The sequence below is a fragment of the Musca autumnalis genome, unplaced genomic scaffold (assembly GCF_047663935.1).
Source record: "Musca autumnalis isolate F117 unplaced genomic scaffold, ASM4766393v1 scaffold_1, whole genome shotgun sequence".
Taxonomy (NCBI): domain Eukaryota; kingdom Metazoa; phylum Arthropoda; class Insecta; order Diptera; family Muscidae; genus Musca; species Musca autumnalis.
The window spans coordinates 270,799,754-270,806,052 of record NW_027411644.1 but is presented as its reverse complement, the minus strand read 5'-3'; positions in this window follow the sequence as shown (position 1 = coordinate 270,806,052).

Here is a 6,299-nt window from a genome sequence, read left to right as displayed (position 1 = left end):
TTTAAAGCCATTGAAAAAAGCTAATAGCTCATCGATTATAAAATTCTTGGAAGAAAATATTTTCCATCAGTTCGGCGTACCACAATACATACACTCCGATAATGGTAGTCAATTTGTATCGGCCGAAATGTCAAATTTTCTGAAGGCATACGGGGTAAAACATATAAAGACAGCGTTGTATACCCCACAAGCAAATGCTTCTGAAAGAAGTAACCGTGAATTCATTATAAAATTAAGAATTTTGTTGAAAGATCATCAGGACAAGTGGGATATACACGTTTCAAAAATAGCTAGCATACTCCGTAGTGATTTTCATGAAGCAATAAAATGTTCACCCTACTTCGGAGTGTTTGGTTATAGTATGGTTTTGCATGGATCATCATATGCTATTATGGAAAAATTGAGTTGTGTTGCAGAAGGACAGTTCAACTGCAATACAAGTGATGCTAAACTGCAACTATTGCATGATAAAATCAAGGATAACCTTGTTGTGGCTCACGAAAAAGCAACACGAAGTTATAATACTCGTAGCAAAGATATTCAGTATATAGTTGGACAAGAAGTATATCGCAAGACGTTTCAACAGTCGGATTTTAAAAAGGGAATCAATTCCAAACTTTTACCGCCCTATTCTAAATGTCGTATTAGGAAAAAAGTTGGCTCGTCATGTTACGAACTAGAAACATTAAATGGGAAATATATAGGTCTTTACCATGCTAAAGACTTAAAGCCTTTTTAAAAGTTGCCCAGCTAACTGATCTCAGGGTGTGGCCGTGTCCCACGAAATCTAGTTTTTAATCTGTTTTCCTTATTTTCGTCCTCTGTATATAAGGACTACAAAGAAGGTTTGTAGCAGATTACAAAAAAAATGTGTGATAAGCCTTTTTGCATATTTAGCATACCTTTCAAAACATTGCATAAAATTAACATTGGTATTAAATCTCCCTCTCTCTTGGAGGAATATACATATGTAATAAGTTCTCTTTGGTTTTGTTTATGTCTCTTTTGACATTACTTACACTCTTTTCTACCCTTGTGAATGTTAGCTACAGAGCCAACACAGATGTTATACAAATCTGTTATATTACATGATCAGGCTGTTATACTGTTGGTTCCTGTCTAAGGCTGCAGCACAACGAGTTTTTTTTTCTCCTGTATGCAAATGTATGCATAAATAATAATACTCAAATGCCAAAAACTAGTTTTAGCAGTAGGAAAAAAAACAAAGCGACAAAACCAAAGAAGAATAAAACAATTTTTGTCACTAAGGGGGTAATAGGAATAATTCATTTTTTCTACGCTCTCTTCTTTTCGAACCACCAAACAATCAACTTGTAACAAAATATTGCTTCAATAAAGTTTGACAGTGATTTTTGTAAATTGTGCTTTGTCAGAAATAAGACATACACTTTAAAAGTTGAAGACATTTTTATAGTCATGTAAAATATGGTGTAAAAGTTAAATTATTAAACCAAATTTCTGAAAATAATGAACAAGAACTAAAATACCAACAAAACTTAATTTATTTAACTATATGTCCGAAAGTAATGAACTTAAAAAAAAAATAAGCAAAAAAGTCGACTTGACCTTATCCAATATAATAGTTAACCATTGGCTAACTGGTGATACATGTGATTTTGTCCAGTATGGAGACATCCTATTATGGAGTTTGCTTCCATGGCTGACATCCAGCTTAAACCCCTGAATTTATCAATGAACGAATTAAGAATGTGGAGGAGCAATGTAACTAGCCATTATGACGTCAGAAAAAAATGGTTCCTATTGAATGATGCATTGCAGTCTGTTGAATCAAAACCTCATGTTGGAAGAATTGTCATAAGTATTAAATTTTGATATAAATATATTACAAGCAAATTTTTACCTTGCAAAAAAAAAAAAAAAAGAAAAATCTATTCAAAGTTCTAATTCAAAGTTAAATTAATTAATTATACTAAAAAAATTCGAATCAAAAAAAAAAAAACAAAAAAAAATTAAAAAAACCTAACCTAGAATTGGTACTGAAACATAAAGAAAACTTAACCTATTGATTGTTGCAGAATTGAAATCAATGCAAATTGTTAAATCTATTTTTGAATAATTGAGCCTACAATTGTTATTTAAATTAAAAAAAATTCAACAATAATTTTTTGACGTACTTTTTATAATTTTTTTTATCAAATAAGTTGCATGTCTGAATTTATATCAGTAAATTCTTTACATTGCACGACTGAAGTCGTGAATATAATTTGAGATCTAATGTAAAGGATTTACGATCATGTAATTGCCCATTGAATATAATTTTTTGTTACCCCATAAAGTCAAGAAATTCTTCAGGTACCGCATAAATTGAGCTCAGTTCATCGGCCATCCAGAAGGTAAAGTAACCTAACCTAAAACTATAACCTTATGTAAGTAAAGCTACAGCATGCAATTTGCCTATATACAAATTACATTTTACATACAATAATTTTATGTTTGTTAAAACATTCGAAAAATTTCATTAAAATTATTTGTTAAGAACTTTTGTCTAGTTTAAGACTCTCAAAAGAGAATTCGTTTCCTCAATAATGATATTGTTAATAAAAGAATTGTGAAAATTAAAGGAAAAATGGAGTAGGTAATTTTTTTATTTGGAATTGTTGGTAAGATGACATAACGGATTAGTAAGCGATTTAAGGCAAGGGAAGTAATCAAATAAATATGTTTGGGCAATGATTACTTATGGTAGCATACGGGTGGGAAACAATTGAAAGTGCCCTTACGAATTCCATCTTTCGTATATTTACGTTTGTAATTCTTGATCTTAAAAGTCAATAGTTAATTTCGAATAGAGTCAAGTCTTGGAGTGGCTAAGAATCTCTTCTCTTTGTACAGTGCAATAGTTATGAGTTTGGTAAAAGAACCTCCCCCAATCCGGCGAGCTCAGCCTTTCAAAGCCTTCCAAGCATTCCAAATCATAACGACAAAATATCATTATAAGCCTATACTAAACACATTGTAACATGCTCTAAAAATAAAGTCGATAGATGAAGGACTAGATTTTGATGTCCTTGATAACCCCACAAAATTGTATGACAACCGGTTCATTAGTTTTCGAGCTAGAGTTGGCACCGATTTCAAAATGGCATTTCGAGAAAGTCACGTTTTTAGTTTCTGTGTTGCATGCAAAACCCAATAAAATGTTCCCTTCCAAAGCTCATATCTCAGGCAATGTTGTATCGATATTTTATGCCACTTCTATTTTTTCGATTTTGATATTTGCAATCAAAGGCAAAGGGCAATCTAGTTCGAATTTTGCTCGTCCGCTCCATGGTGTAAGAAAGAAGGTGATACAATAATAGCAACCTATGTCTTCATTTGCTGTCAAAACATATTTTCAATCAAAAATAAATAACAAATATTTCGCTTCTATAAAAAATATCTGTGTACAACATCTTTGTTTAGGCTTCGCGAATAATATTTTAACGTTTTCTTCTAACTTTTGTGGATATTTCGCACAAATAAATTTGACAGCAAATGAAGACTACAACCTAACGTCAACTATTGGATCACCTTGTTAAATTCGCCTTGGTCCGCTCCTTATATTCATCTTTTATAAGAAGTGACTTAAGCAAGAATGCCACGCTTCTTCTTATGTACCGAGGCCTTAATTCTTTATTACAACTTCTTTGTAAGAAATACCATTTCCATTTCTCCCTGCGATAGTGTTTGACATGTAAAGTCGTCCTATTTAAAGCTATTGAACAACAATGGATCATCACAAAACCGTTATTGGGTCAAACGTAAAGGAATGTCCACTATTTACATGCAAACCCAGTTATAAAGAAGTCTAATGCAGACTTTTTAACGCATCACAACACGGTACGTGAATGAGTCCACCATGGCAGATGTTTTTTTTGTGAGTGTTTTGTTCTTTACTAGGCTGTCAAAGTCACTGCATAATTATATGGTTGCACAAAAAGTCGGCTCTGCAACCAGTCAATAACAATTTAGAATATATAATTGTGCCTTCCAACCAGCTACATACATAGGCACTCGTATGTATATTTACATTTAGAAATGCAGAAAAAACCTGTAAATATTGTTGTATGCAGAGAGCATGGTTGGTTGGCTGGCTGTAGCCCCATTCATTCATTTACTCGTACCACCCTAGTTGTAGGAGCTACACTCCTCCCGCATATTTGTGTACCTCAACGAAAAACTTTCAGACTTCTGACAACCAGAACAAGACTGACAATGTTTCTGTTAAGTTTGCTACGGGACCACCACATAATGCAAACAATTCGATTTCAGTTAGCTTCTCACTGACCAGTGGTGCATAATTTATAGCACCATGGAACCCATCTATGAGCATTTCTTTGTCGTAGTACTTGTCGTCTCGTTGCTGCTGTTCTTGGCAGAATTGTATGTAAGTAAGTGTGTGTGTTTTTTATGGAAAGTTAAGAAGGAAAAGGCAAAAACAATGATCGTAAAATAAAGAAACAGTTTTGCCAATAGTTGCCACAACCATTGCCTTTGTGGCTGTCTCGGTCAAGTATACCGTTAGTTTTTAGTTTAACTGCACACAAAAAGTCGGTCAAGAGTGTCTCATTCCTGTTGCATATTGTTGCATCATATCCCGTTCTTCTTGAATAGTGGTACATTTTCAGTTAAATGTTGGTTATTGCAAACTGTTGATGTTGACGTTGTTCCTCTTCAGCAACAACTGTTCTTGGCAAAGGCAGCAAAGTTCAATCTGATGGGTAAAACGGCGTCAAACAAAGAGAATAGGTATAAATCAATAGATGCAGTAACCCAACAAAACAAAATGGTTCGAATTCCTTTTGTTGTTTCCGGGTTGGTATCCGAAAGCGAGCATTCTGAACGAATGTTATATGGAGATTTCAGAAGAAAACAAACTCCATAAAGAAATTATAATGTTTCGGGCGAAACTTTGTCCCGCATTATTATATTAAGAAAAGCCCACAGCAAAAAGGTGAAAAGAAAAATAAATACAGTCGAAATCGTTTATAACGTCGGTCAAGGGACCGACGAAAATCGGACGCTATAAGCGATAGTCGTTATAAACGATACTTACAAAAGAGGTGAAATTATATTATGTATAGTGACTTTTGGGTATAAATACGTTGTTTTATTTCTTTTTCATCTATATGCATACGAATAAATGACTTAAAAACAAAATAATAAAAAATAACTATATTAAATACATTCTTTAGCAGATATAATTACGCAAATATGGTATATTATCTTTAAAATAGTCTGTTACATATTTTAGTTTGGGCTTTTGAATTCCAACATAAGCTTTAAATTTAACTCAGATCGGAGTTTTGAAAGGGTCTTTTAAAACGCATTCTTTACTTGTAACTTCTTCTGAGTAAATACATATTCTGAAGTGTTTCTACAGCTATACATGCCTCTGGCACTGACGGCAATTGAAATTCTGGTTCTGTAGTATCCTCAATTTCTTCGTTAGAATTGCCTCCATCTTCCAATATTATGCCGTCATTGAAAACATTGTCATCAATGGGAACTTATTCATCAATATATTCTACGTGGTGGGAGAAATGAGAATTAAGAATCGTTTAATCGCGCATGATGAAAACAATTAGCAATGGCAGATGACGTTACAATTTTCCACCCTTCATCTAACAATAACTCGGCATCCAACACATTTGATTTTGTAATTTGATCCTTTTCTATTCTTGCAGGATAGTGGATATTTTCCGAGTCCGGCAATGTGATTTTAATACACCTTGGTCCACGGGTTGAAAACAAATGTGACATTGGGTGGCACCAATTTATGCTTTCTTGACTTGAGAGCGTCTCCATGTGGGTCGTAATTCAGTGGTGCAAACCCATCTTCGAACATGTTGCGCATATGTTTGGTATTTTGTTGTTGTTTGAGTTCGAAAAAATATACACACAACAAAATATTGAGAACAATTTTACTTCTTTGTATGGTTCGACGTTATTACCGATAGCAAAATTCAAATATTTCACAAAAAACCGACGTTACAACCGATATGACGTTATAAGCGACGACGTTATAAGCGATATTTATTTGTGTGGAATATAAAGGGCAGAAATTCGGGACTTTTGAATTTCGTCGTTATAAGCGATATGACGTTATAAACGACGACGTTATAAGCGATTTCGACTGTATTGTTAATAACAAGTAAAAAAGTATCAGTCGGCTTTGCCGACAGAGATATACCCTCAGCATGGGCAAATTGAAACACTTTTTTTCACAAAAAACTTATGTAGTTAGGGGGTTTAAAAATTTTGGTCGTATGAACCGA